Source organism: Puma concolor, chromosome A2 (genome assembly GCF_028749965.1).
Source record: "Puma concolor isolate L17-30 chromosome A2, mPumCon1.1.hap2, whole genome shotgun sequence".
Lineage (NCBI taxonomy): Eukaryota > Metazoa > Chordata > Mammalia > Carnivora > Felidae > Puma > Puma concolor.
In genome coordinates, this window is record NC_141668.1 from 139,025,700 (window position 1) to 139,050,270 (window position 24,571).

General features: G+C 40.5%; 1 long non-coding RNA gene across 2 annotated transcripts in view; it reads left to right on the forward strand.

The window, feature by feature from the left end:
• Positions 1-3,287: 3,287 nt before the first annotated feature.
• LOC147583558 (uncharacterized) overlaps positions 3,288-24,571 on the forward strand; it is a 284,453-nt gene continuing 263,169 nt past the window's right edge. The window contains exon 1 of one of the 2 annotated variants that reach the window (XR_015248314.1): positions 3,288-3,492. This is a non-coding gene — a long non-coding RNA (uncharacterized LOC147583558). The remainder of the gene's footprint in view (positions 3,493-24,571) is intronic. The other variant, XR_015248315.1, reaches the window with a different exon arrangement.

Here is a 24,571-nt window from a genome sequence, read left to right on the forward strand (position 1 = left end):
AATACAGGAATTTCTACCATAGATCAAAATTAAGTAACTTATGGGGCATCTGGGTGGCTCAGTCGGTTGAGCGTCCGGCTTCGGCTCAGGTCATGATCTCACGGTTCGTGAGTTTGAGCCCCACGTCCGGCTCTGTGCTGACCGCTCAGAGCCTGGAGCCTGCTTCGGATTCTGTGTCTCCCTCTCTCTCTGACCTTCCCCTGTTCATGCTCTGTCTCTCTCTGTCTCAAAAATAAATAAACATTGAAATTAAGTAACTTAAAAAAGAGTAGTTAGGTTTAAAGTTTATTTTTAAGTCTATGAAAAAGTAAAGAAGCCTGCAAGTGACATACCTAGGATAATTGCTAGAATGTTCCAGCTCTTGCCATCTCTTCTTTCTCCCTAATCTTATCCCCAGAGACAGCTTCTGGGTAACATTCCCTAAATGAAATGTGAAGACTGTGTTACCTGCCATGAGATTAATGAAATTCTCTGCTGATATTATGACTCTTTTCCCCCTGGCTTCAAGGATGTGGAGACTCTAAAGAATGGCTAATATCAAAATGACAAGAAACAACAAGGGTTAGAGAAGATGTGGAAAAAAGGGAACACTGTGCACTGTCAGTGGGAGTGTGAATGGGTGTAACCACTCTGGAAAACAGTATGAAGTTTCTAAAAAAAACTAAAAATAGACATACCAGACGATCCAGTCATTCCACTTCTGGGTGTTTACCTGGAAAAAAAAAGGACAACATTAAGAAGCTATATGCACTCCTATGTTTATTGCAATATTATTTCTAATAGCCAAGCTATGGAAACCACTTATGTGCCTATCGATAGGTGAACGGATAAAGAAGATGTGGTGTATATATATATACATATATATATATATACATATATATATACACAATGGAGTATATATATATATATATATATATATATATACTCAGCCATAAAAATAATGAAATCTTGCCATTCCTGACAACATGGATGAAACTAAAGGGCATTATGCTAAGTGAAATATCAAAGACAATGGGGATGAAAAATACAGCACAGGGCATATAATCAATAATATTGCAATAACTGTATGGTGAGAAATGGTAAGTACAATTCATCCTTGTGGGCATTTCATAGTGTATATAAATGTTGAATCAGTATGCCATTCACCTGAAACTAACATAATATTATATGTCAACTATAATTCACTTAAAATTTTTTTAAAAAAGGAGATGAAGACTTGAGAGACAAGGGAAAAAAAAGAGAGACGGCTTTAGTGCACATTCATAATTCTGTTTAAAAAAGGTATAATTTGCTTCCAGACTATCTGTGAATAGATACACATTAACCTAATTATTATTCTCCTCTTCTTATAAGGTCATGTGTTTTTCCAAAATTATAGGCAAGCCAGACTCTTACCTTTGCTGGGTTTGAATTCAGGATGTTTTCCGGTTTGGAAGCTGAACCCCTAAAAATGTTTCATTTAATTGTAACAATGCAGGGAGATGTCCCACTGCTCTGAAGAAAGTTATAGTTATGTAAATAATCAAAACCAACATACTTTAATATAAATAGAGCCTCACATAAATTGGAGATCAACATGTGGAAATCGACATGAAGGAATATTTGTAGTAAATGAAATTTTCTGTTAGAATGATTACATTTAAAATATTTAAGATTTGGGGCACCTGGGTGGCTCAGTCAGTAGAGCATCCAGCTTTAGCCCAGGTCATGACCTCATTGTTCTTGAGAACCTCGCATCAGACTAACTGCTGTCAGCACACAGCCTGTTCAGATCCTCTGTCCCCTCTCACTGCCCCTCACCTACTCACGCTCTCTCTCAAAAAGTAACATTTGGGGGCACCTGGGTGGCTCAGTTGGTTAAGCATCCGACTTCGGCTCAGGTCATGATCTCACGGTTCGTGAGTTCGAGCCCTGAGTCGGGCTCTGTGCTGACAGCTCAGAGCCTGGAGCCTGTTTCAGATTCTGTGTCTCCCTCTCTCTCTGCCCCTCCCCTGTTCATGCTCTGTCTCTCTCTGTCTCAAAAATAAATAAAAACGTTAAAAAAAATAAACAAATAATAAACATTTAAGAAAAAAAATTTCAAGATTCAATGCTAAGTGATGAAATCAACCCCAAAATATAACTAGCCCGAACCAAATTTGGGAGTCTTTTGTGTTCCTAAATCCAATTCCAGTCTGTGTGTGTGTGTGTGTGTGTGTGTGTGTGTGTGTGGTGGGGGTAGGTGGGGAGCTTTCTCAAACCAACAGCAATGCTATGGACATCAGCTGGGTATCCTACAATTCAATTCAATTCTGATACTGTCTACCTGGAGAGAGCATCAGATTCCACAGTTGAAGAGTTTAGTCCTTCAGGACCTCCCCGCTCCCTTCAGATGCCAATCACAAGCCTAGGTTGTCACCTGTGCTGCTGACAGAGCTGCTGCAGATTGGAAGTTCCCGTGACCTCCTCAGGTTTGATTAATCCTCTAGAACAGCTCACAGAACTCAAAGAAACATGTTATTTACTAGATCACCAGTTTCTTATACAAAGATGTGACTCCGGAACAGCTAGATGGAAGAGATGCATAGAGTAAGGCACGGGGAAAGAATAGGAGCTTACACGCCCTTTCCAGGCACAGCACTCTCCCTTACCTCCAAGTGTTTACCAACCTGGAAGTTCTCTGAACCTCATTCTTTTTTTTTTTTTTTTTCCCATGCAGGTTTCATTACTTGGGCATGATTAATTGAATCATTCATCGGTCATTGGTTATTTTTTTATTTTTAAAAAAAATTTTTTTTCAACGTTTATTTATTTTTGGGACAGAGAGAGACAGAGCATGAACGGGGGAGGGGCAGAGAGAGAGGGAGACACAGAATCGGAAACAGGCTCCAGGCTCTGAGCCATCAGCCCAGAGCCTGACGCGGGGCTCGAACTCACAGACCGCGAGATCGTGACCTGGCTGAAGTCGGACGCTTAACCGACTGCGCCACCCAGGCGCCCCGGTCATTGGTTATTGATCAAATCTCCAGACCCTCTCTCCTCCCCGAAGATCACGGGGTGAGACTGAAAGTTCCAACCCTCTGATGACAGGGTTGATTCCCCGGGCAACCAGCCCAGGTCCTTGAGTTACCTAGGGTCTTTGCAAAAGTCACCTCATTAACATAACAAAAGACACTTCCGTGGCTCTTATCATAAGAGATTTCAAGGATTTTAGGAGAGGTGCCAGAAATAGGACAGGGACCAAATATATCCAAGCAGTGCCCCCCTTATCCGAGGTTTCCCTTTCCATAGTTTTAGTTACCGGTGGTCGACAGCGGGTTTGGAAGCAGACCATACTCTTTGTGACGAATCGTCGGAAGGTGAATAGAAGCCTAGCGTGATCGTCCTTCTGACGAATCGTCAGCAGGTCAACAGAAACTAATGTTACTTACATACGTCCCGTTGCGTCTGTCATTTCACTTCGCTCCGTCTCGTCGTGTGGGCATTTTACCTTCTCCTGTGGTCGCAAGAAGGGTGAGTACAGTACAGTAAGATATTTTGAGAAAGACCGCATCATTTTTTATTACGGTGTATTGTTATAATTGTTCCATTTTTAGTTCGTATTGTTAATCTCTTGCTGTGCCTCATTTATAAGTTAAACTTTATCATAGGTATGTGTGTATAGGAAAAAACATAGTATATATGGGGTTTGGTACTATCTACAGTTTCAGGCATCCCCTGGGAGTCTCGCAATGTAGTCCTTGCGTGTAAGGGGGACTCCTGTGTTTCTTATAAATCGCAATATCATGGGGAGGAATCCAAATTGAAAAATAAATAATGATGGTCATTTTTGTTTATCTTATTAAATTTATTGTAATTTCCCCTTTGTTTTCCATCACTACACAAAGTGCATAACTTCCGGATCAGAAAGCAGATTTTTTAAAGACTGTCCGTCTCTACCTTGGGTACTTGCCTAACATTCATTTATCCACTCCCGTACAAAGGTTTGAATGTTACATAAAGAATACAGATCAATGTTTTGTGAAAGACATGCAGCTTTGGGGTCAAATGAGAGGGAAGCTGGGCCCTGGGGTTGCAAAGGTAGCAAGTGTCTGGTCGATTTGGAGTCACCCGCCCCCGCCCACCATATGAAACATTACCAACAACCTCAGCCCTCTTTCCCACAGAGTCCTGGCATCAAACATCCCAACACCCCACTAGTTACCAGCAATTGATTGGAGATGCACACAGGGAGCCATCTACTCATCTTTGCTGGCTTAATAGAGAGTCCTTGCCCCTAAGGCACTGTGTCTAATTGGGAGACATGGCAAACAGGAGATAAAACAAAGTATAAAGATTAATTCCTAGTCCAAAATAACCAAAGAAGAAATGCCAGAAGGCAGTCTGTGATTAATTGCCAAATGAATCATAGGAGGAGGGCATTTTATTTGGGGATGGTGAGAACAAATATTTTCCAATATGTACCAACACTGTCTATGTGATGTCAAAATATGTGGAAGAAAAATGTCTCCACCTCCCACTTTGCAGGTCAGATTCTTTTCCACTCCTGGATGGTCACGGCTGACACACACCTAGTTAAACAGTGACCCTGAACGTGTTGGTTTCTCTCTCTGGGTCTTAATTTTCTTTTACTTTAAAGTGAGCCAGGGGGCTCTGCTATGAGAGGTTGTGGCAAATGTGACAATACGTAAATATTTTGAAACCGTAGAAGGGCATGACAGTTACCGTCGTAAAACCCCTCCAGAGCTTTTATTTTCAGGAACTCAGTTTATCCCACAGTTCAAATAATGGCCTCCCCTTGTGTCTGCTGTGATAAGGCATCTTTTCCACTCTACTTGGGAAGGTTTGCCAAACAGGTTGTGAGATGGTAATTGAATTTAACCCCCCTTTAGGGTGTCTGTATTGCTTTCACGCCTATGCTTGATAAGAGGTATATAGGCAGATAGTGGTGGTGACAAGGTGGTTACTGAATGCATGAATTCAAGTTGTGTTGCTTCCCAATAGTGGGATGGTGGCTACTTCACTTTAATTTGTAAAAGCACGAATTTTGTCATGAGGTTTCACAGCAGCAGAACATTTCATAGTCTTTTTAGACTGCTTGCCAGCTTGAGGAAGCGTGTGAGGGCAGAGATGCTTATACCATAGAACGGCAGGATAAGGAATGGCATTTTCCAGTGCTGTGCTAGGAGTCCAAAGACTTGGAGATTAGTGCCAACTTGGCTGCTTAGTAGCTCTATGCCTCTGAGTGTTGTGTCTGTTTTTTTTTTCTCTGCCAAACTCCCACTTTCTCCTCCTTTTTTTTTTTTTTTTTGAGAGTGAGAGCGCTATTGAATAAGGGGAGAGCGGGCGAGAGGGAGAGAGAGAGGAGCAGGGCTCACTCAAAGTTGGGCTCATGTTTTTACTCAAAGCAGGGCTTGAGCTCACCCGAAGCAGAGCTCAAACTCAACCTGATTTGGGGCTCAAACTCATGAGCTGTGAGATCATGACCTGAGCTGACGTCAGATGCTTAACGACTGAGCCACCCAGGTGCCTCCCACTTTCCCCTTAGGGTAACAGAAACCCATTTATCATGAGTAACTGACCCTTCTCCATTTAATGCACATCCCTAACTGAGGGATGGAATATGAATAGACCTGACCATTAAGAACAACGGTGTTTGAATGAGAGATGGTCCTGTGACCTAAACTGGGCCAATCAGAGTGAGTCCTGAGACCCTGCTGTAAGTTTTTTGTTTTTTTTTTTTTTTTAATTTTTTTTTTCAACGTTTATTTATTTTTGGGACAGGGAGAGACAGAGCATGAACGGGGGAGGGGCAGAGAGAGAGGGAGACAGAGAATCGGAAACAGGCTCCAGGCTCTGAGCCATCAGCCCAGAGCCTGACGCGGGGCTCGAACTCACGGACCGCAAGATCGTGACCTGGCTGAAGTCGGACGCTTAACCGACTGCGCCACCCAGGCGCCCCCCTGCTGTAAGTTTTAAGGAAGAAGAATTCTCTTTTCCATGGGAGGCTACTAAACATACAGATGGCTGCCTTCTCACTCTGTGGATCACCTGCCTGAGAATGAAGCCAAACCAGAAGAGAAGAGATGTGCAAGAAGAGAAAAACATATCCCAGATAAATAGGGTGTGATCACCTAGACTCATACATTCCTGAACCCAGAAATACCCCACTCAGGACCTCAGGGGCCTGGGCATCAGGATGTTGGCTGATTTGCTTAAGCTCTGAATTAGGTTTCTGTCATTTGCAGCCAGAGTTCCTAACTTACTGGGTGGGCATTTCTCCATCAGGGCCTCAACTTTCTTTTCTTTAAAGGGCCAGCTACTTAAAAGAAAACAAAAACTTTATTTTGCCATTTGATTAAAAAAAGAATGTGTGAAAAAAAAGCAGTATATGCTCATTGTAAAGTTCTTATGATATAGGAGAGGTTTATTAGGTTGTGTCCACGTTTATCCGTTAAGTGTTGCTGTATAACCAATTGTACTCAAATCCAGTGGCTTGAAATAGCGTTTGTTATTACTCATGACTCAAATGTTGAGTTTGTTCTGCCGACGTGACCCAAGCTTAGGGGATCCCTCTGGAGGTTGCTTACGTGTCTAAGGTCAGCTGGTGTACTCACATAGCCTCATCTGTAAATCTGGTGAGGCTGGCTGTCAGGTAGGGCAGTGGTGTGTTTGGGCTGTTTCTCTTATCACACAGCAGGCTGGTCTGGGGCTTATTCTCTTAGTGGCTGAGCAGGGCCTAAAAGAGTAAGTGGAAGCCTTCTGAGGCCTAGGTTTTTCACTGTCAGAACTTTCCTCCTACTGCTTCTGTTGGCCAGAGCAAGTCACAATGCCAGCCAAGATTCAGGGGAAGGAGAAACCGATCCACATTTCGGTGGGAGGAGTTGCAAAATCACATTGCAGGCGGCATACCCACAGGAAGGGGGAATAATAGGTCCTGTTTTTATAATCACTATTTAAATGCAGTGAAATAATCACTGTTAATATTGTAAAGTACTTTCCTCGATTTATACTCAGAATACATATCTTCTATTTTTATTTCGGAGAATACATATTTTCCGGAAAACATTTCGTTTCATTTTTGGCGGTTGCTTATGAAAAATCGATACTTATGTATTGTCCTGCAACTTATTGTTTTCAATTTGACGGTTTATCTTGAACATATTTTTATGTCTCTGCATATTAACCTCTTCCATAGAGATTGAATGTAGATCATTTTCTTAGCTCTGACTTTCTGAGGGTCTGGGATTTTGTGACTCATTATGAGTCAAATTTCCCCAATCCTCAAGCTAATTTCTTCAAAGTGGCACGAGAACTGTTGGAATCCCAAACAGCTGAAAAGTTGAGCCTGTAATCCTGGCTGAGAATATGTGTCAACTTTGAGTGTTGAGTGATTTCACCCTTGCTGGTTAGCAAATTACTTATCATCATTATTACGAATTTTTATAATGGTAATTACAAGATTGTCTCTATTGAAATTCTAGCAAATGACTCTCATTAGCCCATGGAAGTATATGCTCATTGTTCTGGATATAGTTGTCTTCTGGTTTTCACCAATTTAGCAAATGCTAAATAAAATTGGAAGACAGAGTAAGCTATGAGAAAGGGAGTCCCATTATGGTAAGTGAAATGCTCACCATGTTGATTCCACGGCATCAAGTTAAAGAGAGATGATGGACTGAGGATTATTGGGCTCTGGCTCTTTGGTTTTGAGAAGTCATGAAGTCTTGAGAGCTGCTCACAGTTCTTCAAAGCATGCCCTCATAGTTCCTAAGTACCCTCAGCCGGAAGACAGCTTATACTGTAGTATCTGGCTTTGGAAACCTGAACAGATTTCTTTTGTGTTATGATTAAGATCTTTTGGGAAATTTTAGCTAATAGATGTTAGCTAAAGAATGTCAAGGCAGTTATGGATCCTATGGTAAGTGATTCATCACTGAAATAGCTGCTTTCAATCTTTTTTTCCTTTAGCATAACCAACATGTAAGCATCAGTTACATTGACAGAATTGATCCAACCTATGTGATATTGCCATGAGTAAGTGGACTTCTGTATCTATTATAAGGCAGAATCTTCCCCTCTATTCTTTCATTTATTCATTCAAAAATATTTATTGATCATCTACGGTTTGCTATGGGAATATAAAGATGAATACCACAGTTTTTGTCCTCAAAGTCTTACATTTCAGTAAAGAGAAATTGATACCTATAATGTGATTTAAAGAGTTCCATGGACAAGAAGTCATATTATGGTATAAAGGAAATTTGAGATGACTTAGAAAGATACCTAAAAATAATATAATATATAATATATAATATAATAGCTTATGTAATATTTCTTTCAGTCAGGTTTCTTCAGAGAAACAGAACTAATAGAAGAATATCTATCTACCATCTATCTGTTATCTTCTGTTAGGGGGGAGAGAGAGAGAGTCAGGGGGAGAGAGAGAGAGGGAGAGATGGATGGATTTATTTTAAGGAAATGGCTTCCAAGATTTTGGAGGCTGGAAAGTCCAAAATCTGCAGGGCAGGCTGGCAGGCTAGAGACTCAGGGAAAGTTCAAGTCCAAAGGCAATTTGATGGCAGAATTTCTTGTTCCTCTGAGAACTCCAATCTTGTTTTCTTAAAGCCTTCAAATGATTGGATGAGACTTACCCACATAATGGACAGTAGTCTGCTTTACTCGGTCTACTGATTTAAATGATAATCACATGTAAAAAAAATACCTTCACAACAACATCTGGGCTAGCATTCGACCCAAGTTGACATATAAAATTAACCATCACAATCTACCCCTTGTTAATTTGTACCTATACACATTTCCTTAACCCATAGTTAATTTCCAAATAAAGACAATAACAAGGACATACTCATATCTAACATACATGTATCCTTCTTATATCTTAAAAAGCACCAATCCTTGGGCAATGTCTACTCTTCTCCTTGATATGTAACTTAAATATTATGATGTAAAGTTAACAATACTTAAGTACTATGATGTAATGTTAAACCATCTTAGGGTATATGATATGGGAATAAGAGAAGGAAGAAAAAGATATTTGTTTGATATATACACATACAATTGTTACAAAATGATTAAGTACTAATGACAATTATGGTTTCTGTTTATTTAACTAGCCTTATAGTCATAACTGATATTTATGACTATCATCTACCACTATCCATTTTGTATTCATTTTGTTCCCATCAGGCATCTCAGCTGTTTGTGGTTCTTGTTTTTCTTTTTTAATTTCTGAAAGAGAGAGAAGGGGACAAGGGAAGAGGGAGAAAGAGAGAGAGACAGAGAAAGAGAGAGAGAGTGTTAAGCAGGCTCCATACTCAGTGCAGAGCCCAATGCGGGGCTCCATCCCATGACCCTGGGATCATGACTTGAGCCAAAATCAAGAGTGTGATACTCAACTGAGCCACCCAGGTGCCCCTGAGCTGGTTGTGGTTCTTTACATTGTGTGGTGACCCAACCATTCATTCTTGAAGAGACGGGGCTTTAGTAGTCCTGCCTAATTTTATTTGTTATAGTTTTCCATTGACTTTAATCCCAAAGCAAGAGAGTACTATGGGACACCCTAAAGGATCTCCTATATTCCATACACACTCTTCCTAACCTCCATGTGGAGTGTGATCTGGTTTTCCCTTGGTGATTAGGATCAGTCGCCCCAGCCACCATACTAACTCCCTTCTTTCCTTGTTAATTTGGAGGCATGAGGAACCCAAAGTGGTAGGGTGGCAGTCTTAACTTCCAATTAATGGAATTATTGTTGTGTTTTCTGGCGAAAGCATTCCTCCCCCTGGAACTAGGACCTCTAGCTCCACAGAGGATAAGGTTTCAGGGTTAGGAAGCCCCAAATTTTGTAAGGATCACTAAGGATATTTGCTAGTAGATCGCCCCTTGATTCCTGGAATCATCAATCTTGGCTATGGAGGAAAGAGCACCATATATTAGATGCTAATTCAGAGCATATATAGCCTCCTAGAGAACCTCGTCTCAGCTCTGCAAGGCTTTGCTCCCTAGCTAGCATTATAATTGAGTCTTTGAAAGATCATTCCACCAGTCTGACAAGCTTGCCACTCCAGAATACTGGGTAACATGCTAAAACCAGTAAATTCCATAATCATAGGCCCATTGCTGCACTTCATTTTCTATGAAGTGAGTTCCTTGATCAGAAGCACTTTTGTGTGGAGTAACATGAATGTGGTTAAGGTATTCTGTAAGTCCACAGATGGTAGTTTTGGCAGAAGCATTGAGTGCAAGGAAGGCAAATCTATATCCAGTTTAAGTGTCTATTCCAGTAAAAACAAAATGCTGCCTCTTTCCTGATGGAAGCAGTCCAGTGTAATCAGCCTGCCACCAGGTAACTGCTGATCACCTGGAGAATGCTGCTAATCAGGAACTCAGTTCTGGTCTCTGCTGCTGAGAGAGGTTAGGAGAGGTTAAGGTCACATAGCTAATAAGGAAATGCAACTCCAAAGTCTGTGTCTTAACTGGTGTACTCTATCTGGCTTGTGGCAATGAGAAATGGCCCCAACGTGAGCACAAAGTAAAATAGTTTTCAGAAAAACCCTGGGGTTTAGGATGAAGTACCTAATTATTTTAAAAAAAATTTTTTTTCAACGTTTATTTATTTTTGGGACAGAGAGAGACAGAGCATGAACGGGGGAGGGGCAGAGAGAGAGGGAGACACAGAATCTGAAACAGACTCCAGGCTCTGAGCCATCAGCCCAGACCCCGACGCGGGGCTCGAACTCACGGACCGCGAGATCGTGACCTGGCTGAAGTCGGACGCTTAACCGACTGCGCCACCCAGGCGCCCCTGAAGTACCTAATTAAACTCACAAGACCTAACTTTGATTACAAGTTAGCTAGTAACTTTTTATATGAGTAGCTCCCTTTATCCTTCTGTGCATAATTTGTAAAATGATCCTATTAACCCAAGTCGTGAGTCTTCAAATGATGTTCATAATGTTTGGTTGTTCCAAGGTTCTAGCAGTGAGAGGGCAAATGGGTGGCTTCTGCGTGGCTCCTCACTGCCATCTTTTCTTTAGCCAGAGAATCTTAACTTTCAACAGTTTCATCTGTAGGAGACTGAAGATCACTGGAACCGAAGATCAGATATCTTCTGTCTTCAATACTATAGCAGCGTGATATTGAGATTCAGCCAACATTTACTATACCAGAAGTTCTTCTACTTATGAGCTTTAAACCTAAAACTTGTTTTCAGTTATGTATTGCTTAGTGGATTAACACATCCATGTGTTATTTGTTATGATTTTTCTTAGTTGGACAAGTGGTTCTTTCGCTCCACAGGGTATTGGCTTGGATAGCTCATGAAGTTTCATTCAACTAATGACTGAGCTGTAAGGCTCCAGAAGTCCCGTTTCACATGTCTGAGGTCTCAGCACTGGCAGATAGTTAGGAAGCCTTGATTCTTTACCTCGTGTCTTTTCATACTCCACGGCCTCTACGTGAGGCGTCTCCCAACACAGGCTAGCCTGGACTTAGGTAGCATGGTGGCTTCTTTTACTTGTCATTTATGCTATATTTGATTGGTCAGTGCATGTTGCAATGACAGTCCAGGTTTAAAGGGAAGAGAAATAGGGGCGCCTGGGTGGCTCAGGTGGTTGAGCGTCCGGCTTCCACTCAAGTCATGATCTCATGGTTTGTGAGTCCGAGCCCCACGTTGGGCTCTGTGCTGACAGCTCAGAGCCTGGAGCCTGTTTCAGATTCTGTGTCTCCCTCTCTCTCTGCTCCCCACCCTGCTCATGCTCTGTCTCTCTCTGTCTGTCTCAAAAATAAATAAACATTAAAAACTTTTTTAAAAAATAAAAGGAAGAGAAATAGATTTCCACCTCTGATAGTAGGAGCTATGTGTACATACAGGAAGGAGAAATTATTGGCTTGTTTTTGGTTTCATTGATTTTCTTTACTGGTTTTCTATTCTTTATTTCATTAATTTCTGTCTGATCTTTATTATTTCCTAACGTCTACTTGTTTTGTGTTAGTTTACTCTTTTATTTCTTCTCTCAGTGTCTTACGTCTTAAGGTAGAAGGTTATGTTATCAATTTCTTTTTCTTTCTCTTTCTTTCTTTCTTTCTTTCTTTCTTTCTTTCTTTCTTTCTGAGAGAGAGTGCACACACACAAGCAGGAGAGAGGGGCAGAGAGAGAGAGAGAGTGTGAAAGCGAATCCTAGGTGGGCTCCATGGTCCTGCTCAGCACAGAGCACAATGCAGGGCTTGATCCCTCAACCCAGGGATCATGACCTGAGTTGAAATCAAGAGTTGGATGCCAACCAACTGAATCACCCAGGCACCCCAGATCTTTCTTATTTTTAAATATAGTCATTTATAGCTATAAATTTCTCTTTAAACACTCTAGCTGCATACCATGAGTTTTGGTATCATGTCTTATTTTCAGTCAACACAAAGTGTTTTCTTTCATTTGTGATTTCTTCTTTGATCCATTCATTATTTAGGAGTGGGTTGTTTAATTTTAACATACTTTTGACTTTCCACAGTTTCTTTTATTGACTGATTTATAATTTATTCAGTTGTGGTCAAACAACATACTATGTATTATTTCAGTTATTTTGAATATATTGAGGGTTGTTTTGTGGCCTAGCATATGATCTGTTCTTTCAAGTGAGTTCCTTATGAATAATGTGTCTTCTCTGTTGTTTGTTGGAGCATTTTACATATGTCTTTTAGGTCTACCTGGTTTACCTTGTTCAAGTCTTCTCTTAACTTATTCATATCATAGTTATATGTATTATTGAAGGTAAAGGATTGCAGTCCCAGCTGTTAATGTCGAATTGTTTATTTCTTCTGCAATTCTGTCAGTTTTGCTTCCTGTATTTTGGAGCTCTGTTGTTAGGTGCATAGATGTTTATAACTGTTGTATCTTCCTGACTGACTGACTCTTTACCACTATGAGGTGTCCATATTTATCTCTAGCAACATTTTTTTTTGTTTTAAAATATATTTTGTCTAATATTAGTCTAACTACTTCAGCTTTTTTGTTATTGCTATTTACATGGCATATATTTTCCCCATCCTTTTACTTTCTGTGTAGTTGTGTCTTTGGATTTAAAGTGTATATACTACAGTTGGATCTCTACCTTTTAATTGGATTACTTAATCCATCACATTTGATGTTATTACTATATAATGGGATTTATGTGTGCCATTTTACTTTCTGTTTTCTACATAATACATGTCTAATGTGCTTCCCTATCCTTCCTTTGTTTCTTCCTTATGCATTAAGTGAGTATTTTCTAATGAAACATGTAAATTCCTTTAATGATCTTTTCACTATATATTTTTGGGTATTTTCTTGGTGATTGCTTTAGGGCTGACCAATTACATATGAATTTATCAGAATCAACTTTAGATTTGTTACAAATGTAATTCTGGTATGATACAGACATTATTCCTATGTAGCTCTATTCCATTTTCCCCTGTTTATGTTATTATTGTTACATATATAACATCTATACATGTTATAAACTCAGTAATACATTGTCATAATTATTGCTTTATATAATTTTAAATCTATAAGCAAACTTGAGAGGAAAAAGGAGACAAGTATATATTTATAGAGTTTGTTATATTAACCTTCCTATTTACATTTTGTAGTTCTTTTCATTTCTGTGAATTCAAGTTACCATCTGGTGTGATTTCTTTACTCCAGTACAGCTTTGCTCTGACCCACCACCTTTGTGATGTTATTGTCAAATATTCTACACTTCTATGTGTTATAGGCCTAACTATACAAGTATATGCACCTTTTTTTATACAGCTGCTTATAAAATTAGTTAACAGAAGAAAGTAAATGAAATAATCCTTTATACTGTCTTTTATGACTACACATACCTTTGCTGGTACATATTTTGTGTGTGTGTGTGTGTGTGTGTGTGTGTGTGTGTGTGTGTATGTGTGTGTGTGTGCGTATGGATTTCAGTTACCATCTGGGAATATTTTCTTTCAGGCTAATGAACTTCCTTTAGTTTTCTGATAAGGTGATTAATGACAATTTTTGTAGGCAATCTATCTGAAATTATTATAGAATTCAGCAAAGCCATGTGCTGGACCAGAAGCATATCAGCTGTACCTATCACCAACAGATGGCATTAGAGTTTGCATCAGTAGAATCACAAATGCTCTTATGATCATATTGGCTGGAGCTTTAAGTTTAAGTAGAGGCCCTTCAATAACGCTGGCCAGTGTGCTAAGCAAGCCTTCTGGGGAGGGATCCCAGGAAGGTCAAAGAAGGGCAAGCTCCCAGGCATGGGCTAGGGCTTTGTAGTGGTCAAAAGTGGCTGCCTTGGTTGGTATGATTCACAAAACAGAGGATAGGAGGCTTCTAGCTTTGGCTTCTTTCTAAGACAAAGAAAATATTCTCAATTATGCTGTGGCAGCTTGAAAATGGGTCATATCTACAGTCTTAGCTATTTTGTCCATCTCCTTCCTCTCTATTCAATTTGGAAAAATCATTAAAATGAAACAAGATCCCAATTAGAAAAGAGATACTACATAATAGATAATTACTGTTTTTTCAAAAAATGAGTATCTTTGTATATACCTGGATTGGGAGAAGCAGTGCCAAACACCATGGGCTAGGTACCATGCTTGACATCATCAGCAGTTTCTCTCTAATGCTTCATGAAAACAACCCTGTGAGTCAGATGCTATTATCTCCTGTCTATAGAAGCAGAATCTGGAGCTCTGAGAGTTTAAGTAACACATCTAGTGAGTGGAAGAGAGTTGAAATTCAGGTCTTTGTGTCCCAAGTCTTATGGCAGTTTTGAGGGTCAAAATGGTAAATTTGAGGTGTTGAGAGCACTTTTTAGTTCTTCTGCTTTAGCTTGGACCATTTTTGTTAACATCCCACCCTTCCCCATTCTGCCTGTACCCAGTTTATGGTCCGTGGTTTGCTCTGTTTTATGTGTAGACTGATATCCTAACTAATTATACATTCTATTTGATGGTTCAGTCATTTGGAAATTTTAGTATATATTTTTTTCTGTCCTTTTTACTGATAGGAATAAATTTGTGGTGCACATTTGCCTTCTAAATAGTGAAAAGTTAGACTGGGGTTTGTTGATGTGTCAAGTTGACTTGCAGGTTGTGACACCTTGAACATTCTCATGAGATTATTGTAATCAAAGCTGATTAGATTGCTGGATGGTGGGTAAAAAATACTGGCCTGGCTGTCATGCCGTCTTATTGCATCACTCTGTCTACCATAAACCAGTTAACTGACTGTAGGCAAGTTATTTTGTCTTGCTGGACTTTAATTCTGTTAAACTAAGGGGTTGTATCTGATACTCTTAAGGTTCTTTGAATTTAGGGCTAGGACTTTGCTATGGCCTCATTAGACCATTAGCTATGGCTCCCATCAGAGGTTAGGAGAAAAATAACTCCGAAGGCCTAAGAGCTGGTGTTTTCCTTGTTCCTCCATCATTCTAGCTGCAGGGCACACAAGGCAATTGCCCAGCTGTCGGCTCATCCAAGCTCTTTCCCACGCAACCTGTACAGTTCCATTTGAAATCTCATGCCTTGTTACCTTCTGAGATTTTTTGGTTTCTGAATGCAGAGACTCACTTCCCACAATCTTAGTACCACCAGTATAATGATGGTACTTGTTGCCTTGTATTGAGCCCTACTATATTCCAGTGTTATGCTATGTTTTGAACACCTACTATAGGAACTGTTTAAAGCACTTTCCATAGATTATCTCATCTAACAATCGCAACCTGTCAGTAAAGTGGATTCATGATTATCCCCAATGTGTTAAGATGAAGAAAATGAAAACCAGAGAGAGAGTAAGAAGCAGAACTAGGTTTAGAACTCAGGCTCTCTGACACCAGAACCTGTATTTTCACTACCAGCCTGTGTCCTGTGGGAAGTGAAAGATCTCAGTACAATTAACCTGAAAGGGGATTCTGGGCATGTGGTACATCTTTTTAAACTGTATGTCTGCTTCCCAGCGGGAGAGGAATGGAATGAATATTTGGAGATAACCAGAATGTGTAATCTTGGGCTTTAGATAAAATTACTAAAAATAATTTAAGACCAGATAGGAAGTTCTCAGTAGTTCATAACTAAGAACCACCTATCAAGGCAGGGAGCTAGAAGAAAGAAAGGCAAGTATGGTGTTACCCTGGGTAGATGGAAAGGACAAGGCCCTTCCATTCAAGTTGGATGATACAAGAATAAAGACCAATAAGCCAAGTGTTTGGGTATCATGTCCCCTGTCACAATTGCATCTAATGGAATTATAGACTCAAGCAAACCACTTCAAAATGGCTTCTACCTTGTCATTCATGGAGATGTACGCCTATGGCATCAGTCATCTAGCCATAAGACCAAAGAACTGTTCTAACCAGTGCGGCCTCCCACCCATGTGAGGTGCCTTTTGTGGACAACACTGGGTGAGACTACAGAGTGGAGACAGTTGTCCTTTCTGACCTTGCTTCTATTCTTTGGGTCAAAGGTCGTAGGTGGAGAAAGGAAAATCCAGGCTACTTCCCACCGAAGACTCATGTCTTAGTCTTTGTGCTCAGATTGTTCATTATCAGCTTGAGAAGGGACATCACTAGGGTTTAAAAGGTCAGAACCAACTATACAGTATCAGTTATTATATTGGTATTTTGGTGGTGGGCAGCACTTTTGTAGTTAAACTTTCTGCTGACTTGCACTGTTTCTCTGTAGATCACTTACCTTGGTTTAATAAGTAGATGGCAGGTTATTTTGTGTGTTCTTGAATGAATTTGACATGTACACAACTTGAATCAAGCTGAGAAAATTCCCTGTTGCTGCTTTACTCTTTTACCTCAACTTTGGCCTTCCCACACAGGAAACACGCTCACAAGAACGATCTTCAGGCTATCTGCTAATGCTGTTGTTCTTCAAGGGCAGTCTAGCGTTGCCTTTACGTAGGTGGGAAAATGGAGACACTTATTCAAGAATAAGTAGCAAACGTACGAAATCTAGAATGTACCCCTCTATGTAGGGGAAAGTTACTAAATAATAATAATTCCTTTTACATAATACAAATATAATACAAATATACATAATACTAATTACAAAAATAGTAATTCTTTTTTTTAAAAAAAAAGTGCAATTGGGGCACCTGGGTGGTTCAGTCAGTTAAGCATCCGACTTTGACTCAGGTCATGATCTCACTGTTCATGGGTTCGAGCCCCGCATCAGGCTCTGTGCTGACAGCTGGAACGTGGAGCCTGCTTCAGTTTCTGTGTCCCCCTCTCTCTCTGCCCCTTCCCTGCTTGTGCTCTGTCTCTGTCTCTCTCGAAAATAAACCTTAAAAAAATAAAAAAAAGCACAACTATTTCCAAAATAAAGCACTCTGGAGTCTAAAATCTCTTTTAAGCCTCTACATCAATGATTTTTATGCAAATTATTTCATTGTTTTTCTTGTGCCAAATGCAAGTAATGATAGTCCTTTTAAAAAGCTTAACAAAGAGCTGTTCTAATGGTGTCAATTTGGTTTTACAGATTCATTTAGCTGGAGGAACCTATTTACAATAGCCAAACAGGATTTTATGGAGTAATTAGTGGCTAGAAAGAAAGAGGAACAAACATTTTCTTGAAATAAGGGGATCTCAAATGCCTTTGATAAGCAGATAGCTTGTGATGTTCTTCCATTTCCATCAGATTCATCCACTCTGAACTCTAGCTACCATTCCTACAGACCCAAAGTGCACCTTTGTTCCCAAGCAGTGGGGCCAGTGAGAGTGACTTCTGTGGCTTGCATCGGAAGAACTTGATCCAGTCTTCCTTTAGACCAAGAAAATTTTGATTCTGGCATATGTAAGGCTTGGAGAAGGTCTGGTACCATCATAAGGACCATCCACCATTCCCACTCTTCAACCATTTAACAAGTTAAAAGTAAATGAGGTAAATCTAGTTTTCATTTTCTAACACTACTGTTGACTACAATCCTGTAATATATAGAAATTCTTGAGCAGTCTAGGTTTGGGAAAACCCCTCCCTTCAATTCCCTAAAAGGATTTCTCTGCCACCATTGATTTCTGTACCAAGAACTCTACCCTAAGACACTTGTGGCTTTAAGTTTGGCTTATGAAGATGAAGTGAGAATACCCCTGCAGGGATACTTCGACAGCTCCTAAAATGGCTCTCAATGTTCCCTGCCTCCTGGTATTCATGCCCTTGTGCAAGACTGTGCTGAACCTACTGACATGCTTTTTAGAGTAGAATAGGGCAGAGTGATGGGGTGTCACTTCTGGGATTAGATTTTAAAAGACTAATTTCTGTCTTGCTCTTACTCTCTGTCTTTCTCGTTTGCTTCTCCTAATGGTAGCCAGCTGCCATGTTGTGAGTTGCCCCTGAGAAAAATTCATGTGGCAAAGAAATGAGGGTGTCTTCTTGGCAATATCCAGTGAGGAGCTGAGACTCTCAGCCCACAGGTCATGAGAATATAAATCCTGCTAGTAATTATATAGGTGAATTTGTAAGTGGATCCTTCCCCAGTTAAGCCTTCAAATGAGACCTCAGTACTGATGCTTTGATTGTAGCCTAAGAGATCCTGAAACAGAAGACCCAGCTGAGCTGCTCCTGTGTACTTGGCTCATAGAAACTGAGATAATAAATGTTTTAACCCACTAATTTTGGGGTCTTAAAGTAACATTTGCATCCTAAAGTAGAATAATTATTAAGTCAAGTTCCAATCTTTATCCTAACTCCTCAGTTTAGTACTTTTATTCCTTTGTTTTCAGTTGGATTAAATATGTTAATGTGTATTAAAAATGAATTGCGTATTTTGTTTTCCAACATTAGCATGTAGCATTTGTATGAATAATTATGATTGTAATTTGTTTCTGCTAAAATTATATCTGTCTCTTTAGCTCTTTCCTGACCCCTTCTTTCTAAAAGCATACTTAATTAAACAGAACTCTTTTTGCAAGTGTCAGAAACCAAATTCAAGCTAGCTTAAGGATAAATTAGGCTTTTTAATTCATGTGTGTGAAAAGTCCAAGGAGGTGGATCTTGGCTTAACTATGACTAGATGCAAGAGTTTCAGGCATCATGACCCAGTTGCTCTCTCTGTCTGTCCATTTCCTCAAACTCTCTGCTTTCCACACTTCTGTCTCTGCACTCTTGGTTCTCTTGTCCCATCATTATTTCCAGGCCAACTCTCTTCTTCCTGTCTGCAAAAATGTTACCCCACGGTTAGGGAATCCAGAGAAAAGGGCAACATCCCCTTTTTCTAGATTATGCAGTGATTCCCCCAAGGGTCTCTGATTGGCTCTGAAGGGTGACACAACCCCTGGCTAAGACCAATTACTATCTGTAGGATGGGCTACTCTGATTGGCCAGGTCCAGCTACATATCTGTCCCTGAGGCAGAGAACTCTTAGTTACCTGGTAGACAACGCCAGAAAAATCAGATGGAATTGGGGAGGGTAAGAGTTCCTAAAAGGGAAAAAAATACCAGGCAGCTATAAAGTACCACATATCCCCTGAGGGGAAAGGTAACAATTTATTTTTTAGGATATATGGTTATTTGTTGCTGTATAACAAATCATCCCAACTTGATAGCCTAGAGCAATGATAATCATTTATATTATATTTCTTAGAGTACTGTGGGCTCATAGGGCTGAACTAGATGTTTCCCACTTGGGGTCATTCAAGCAGGTATAATCAGATGGTGGCTAACCTGGGGTCATCTTAAATACATCATCACTCATATATTTGGTGCCTGGCCTGGAAAGACTCAAACAGCTGGCATTTCTTGCTTCTCTCTCCCTCTCTGTGGTGTCTTCAGTATGGTAGTTATAAGGTAGCCAGATTTCTTGCATGGTGGCTAGAGGTCTGTGTCCAAAAGGAGAAGAGACAGGAGTCTATGCCTCTCTAAAAGGAGAGAGAGCCAGGTGCATTTTAGGGATCAAGCTCCAGAAGTCACACACAAGTCCACTGCCTTCTCGTCCTTAGAAGGGAACCATGTTTAAAGGGAGTGGAATGAGATTCCACTCTTGAAGAGAGGAGCATCAAAGAATTTGTGGACACATTTTTACATCATCCAATGTAAATTTTAAAACATCATTTTTGTTTGAGCCAGAACTTATTGTGAATTATTTCCAGATGAGATCAAGAGTTGGCTGAGACCTAAGTGTGTTTGACAGAGGAAGGTGGTAAAGTCACTAAATCCAAAGAGGTTATTTCTAGAGTAGAAAAATGTTTTTAATTTATTTTCTTAATCAGTACTGGAAATCCCAAAGAAGCATATGATTTAATACTGAAAATTTATACACACACGGGTCTGTGTTTGTTGTTATATTTATTGACTTCAGCAATCCTCACACTGAAGGGAGGGTAGTGTATTTGGTCAGTGATAGACCATTGTAGTTCCTGTACACACAGAGGCTCCTATATACATTTACAGCCTTGTTTTCTTGTGGAAATTGCCATTTTTATTGAAGAAAGATATTCTGAATTGTAGAATTGCTTTTTGCTCTCCAGGTTTACCTAATCTTCTTTTATGCCATTATTTGTAGTATATTTCTCAAGGATTTCTAAATTTGTGTGTGTGTGTAAAGAAATGGCTTAAAATGTCTTATTAGCAAAACCAAATGAAGCAGCTATCCTTTTCTATCTGCGGAAAACTTTAATGGCTGGCCTTATCAACTCTGTTTGCAACAGTTTGGATTGTGACTTTGGACAAGTTATGTCATCTTTCTTTGCCTCAGCTTCTTTGTTGGGCCGCATTGGGCAATCCTGAGTTTATTCAGGAGCTCGTGTCCAAAACCCATAAACCTTAAAGCCTGAGGCACCCAGCTTCACAAAAGCCCTCCAATGTGTGTATCTTACCAAATTCCTTCTAGATGTGCCTAAACCCCGTGAACATTGAAATGGGATGCTTGGCTTCTCAGCAATTCCCCCACTGCCTCTGGGTCACTACCGTATGCTTTCACTCTTGTGCTGATAAGATACTGGAAGAGATGCGGCATGCAAGATGGATTTTATGATCACCCCGTTCCTCTGTTGGTAGGATATAGTAAGAGGAAGAAACGCAGGCTGGATTTCATGATATCGTTTGGGGGTTACCTTCTCTGGGAGCCGTTGAAATATGAATACTATGGCAACCTTGCAGTGCTGAGGCTAGACTCCTGCCAGTATGTCTCCATGGGAGAGATGGGGTAGGGACTCAAGCAAACACCAGAACATACTACTGAGCTTGAGCAGGATATATCTGTGAATTGTGGTGGTGGGAGTTGGGTTCAGACACTCTCTGTCTCAGAGCACAAGTGCCTCTCCTGATGTTTCAGTAAACAAACACTGTCATTATTTAAAGTTAGGACATTCTTGTGATTTGTTCTTAGACATTGAAGTCTGTGAACCATCCCCTCAGTACTGGAGTTTCCCTCTGGAGTGTGTGGCCGTAAACACAGGGAGAACAATGAACCAGGCTGGCCCTTGGAAAGGGAATCCTCTTAATGCCTTTCATCTGTAAACACGGGGTCCAAACTAGGGTCACCTCTGGAGTCTTTGTCAACCATAAGCCTTTGCTTTCAGAATCTTATTTATCTACTTCCTAGTATAGTGCCCAGCAGACCATGAGAGTTCAATAAATATTCAATGAATGAATTAGTTTATCCAAACAGCAAGAAATAGTGGAAAGAGTATGGCTGTTGGAGGTGCACAGACTTGAGTTTTATTCCCAGCCTTACCTCTTTTAACTTTGACTTTGGGCATGCCATGTATGGTTTCTAATCAATTAGGAGCCAACCAGAAAAAGAAAGAAAGTTTATGTACTTAAAATTCAGGGACTATAAGGCAGGGAATTAGTTATATGGGTGATGGAAGAGAGGCTAAGAAAGCCAAAGGATTTGGCAGACAGCAGCTGGAGGAAGCTTGGAGCACCTCTAGGGGTGAGGGACAAAGACGGGAGGTAGAATTACTGAACCTCAGGGTCTACAGTCAACTGGCACAAGGCCACTAAGTAAGAAGATGTAGGTTGAGCTTTAATTTCAGCTTATACCATGAAAATAATAGTTACTACTCATATTCTTTTTCAGACTACTTAGGCCCTCTCCACCCCATCCAACCTAATTCTAATAGCCTCATCCTATTAAGAATCACTGAAATAAGTCAAGTTTAATCAGTGAATAGTAAGCCTGGTTCATAGCAGATGCTTAGTAAGTTTTTTAGCAAAATGAAATTGTAATGTAAACATGTGTGAGAGAAGTAGCAGATAGTTGCCATCACCTTGGTGTGAAATAGTTTATAAGTTCCTTTCCTGGATGCTAGGTGACAGACGGACCTGGTAGCCCCTCTGGTTCCTTATTCAGGGGTACATCAAGAGGTCAAAATGCCTTAAAAACATGACCAGCCCACATCTTTTGGCATAATTGAATTACAAATACATGGTCTAAATTCTCCCATCTATCCCAAAGGTATTACCTGGCAGGTAATTCCTTGCTCTAAACCAAACTTTGGTATGTGTATCTCATATGCTTTTTAAGGATTCCTGACACCCTTAATCCTGTCTCTCCCTAATGAAAGTAAATACAACCAGTAACGCTGAGACTTGGAGTAACCATGAATTAGCATTTAGCCTCTCTGAGGGAAGGCCCCTGGACTGACTTTTTAATTCTTCTAGAGAATTAAAATTAGACCTTTGCCTCTTTGCTGTGTAAAGCAGGCTTTTTGGTATTGGTCAAGATGACACTTCACTTCATGTGCTTAATCCCTGTTTTCTAAAAGGAGACGGACTTTGACCAGGAGAAAGCATTTAAAAGGTTCAGATAAAAATCTTCCTTGGGGGCTAGAAGAAGGATGGATTAAGCAGTTGAGACTTTCTTTTCCTCAGACACGACGCCTTTCAAAATATACCTTTTGGCCCCACGTTTCTTACTATAGAGAATGTTTGTGCTCTTAAGAGAGAATTTGTGAATGTTTATGGACACAAAACCTTCATCTAATTTTATCAAATATAATGAACATCATTAGAGTGGTGTGTTTGTTTCCAGAAAAAGAAGAGGACAACATTAAGAAGTTATTATAAAGTTATTGATTTTTTCCCCTGTTGTTTCTCAGAATTGCCACACCCAGTCTTATCTCAGATTCTTTTGTTTATGTCCTGACAGGAACTCTCTTCAGCCAGCTCGATCTCTTCTGTCATTTGGGGGTCACTGAGATCTCGGGTCAAATGTCACCTCTTCAGAGAAGCCTTCCTTGACCACCCAACTGACAAAGTCTCTGTTTTCATAGAGCCGACCTTTCAGGGAAGATGACAAACAAACTGATGAACATTTAATGTTTAATATGACAAGACACAAAGTAAGGATAAGGGAGACAGATAGACATCTGGATGAGAGGCTAGATGACGACCTTATTGGCCATTGAGCAAAGACTTCCCTGATCAGTGGATATTTGTACCAGGTAAGGGCAGGACCTTGCTCTGTGCATTTAGAGAAAAGAAAGAAAGCCCGAGGTTTGGACTGGAGTCACTGAGAGGGTGAAGGGAAGAGATGAGCAGTGTGAGGTGACTGTTCATGGGTCAGATCACAGAGACCATGATAAAACTTTGGTTCTAAGCTGAAGGGTAACAGGGCCTAATTTTCATTTGATGATTCTGGTTGTTTTATGGAAATTAGACTTCAGGAGAGTAAGGGAGGAAGCAGGGAGACCAGTTAGGGGGCTCTTCTTTGGCATTTCTGTGGGTGACTGGGTAAAGGATTCGTGTACTTGAATTCCCTTTTGGTTTCTGGACTGTATTTCATTGACTGCCATTCTCTAAACTCTGACTGCCCATAGCAAACTGGGATTTAGCTGGTTCATATGTGCCTCAAGCACTCCCAACGTACCAGCCTCGGTGCCAAGCACAAGGGTAAGAACTTGCCAACCCACAGTTATCGATATAGCTGAAAGATGGCATCATCCTGAATGGGGAAAAGTCCCAAGTCTTCAGATGTAGCTGTTTCAGCTAGTGATTTCTTAGTTCCCTGAGGCTTATTTCACAGAAGGTGTTTCAAGGGGTGGGGTGGGAGAATGAGCTGCTTTGTTTCTTTACCTGCTTCCCTACTTGTAAAAATGTTTGTGAGACACGCACGCACGTGGCCTGAACACCAGAAGGAAGATTAGCAGAAAGGAGGAAAAATCAGATTCATCCTTTGAGGCATCTGGCAAGGGCAGAGGTCCTGAGCTCAAAGGAGGCTCTTCTGCTTGACATAACTCATTCTTTCGGCTCTGTTCAACACAGGAAGAATTTTTGAGGCCAAGCTCATTCAGTTTGGGACCCCAGAGTGCCAAGGGAGAAGTGTCTGTGTGGTGTGAATATCATTACCAGGCTCCGGTGGCTGGTAGCCAGCCTGGTAGCCTCCCGTTGCATGACATTGAAGCGACCGCATCTCCTGTGACATCCAGAGATGGCAGGAGGCAGAAGGACTCTGAAAAGACCAAGCTGGAAAGCTTTCCGGTGTCGTGTGTAATACTGCAGAGCCTGATGTCTTGAGCCTCTTCGAAACAGAAAATGAATTATAGACAGATTTGTGAGAGAGTAGCTCTACAGAAAATGCCTTTGGAATCTTAGGGCCTTC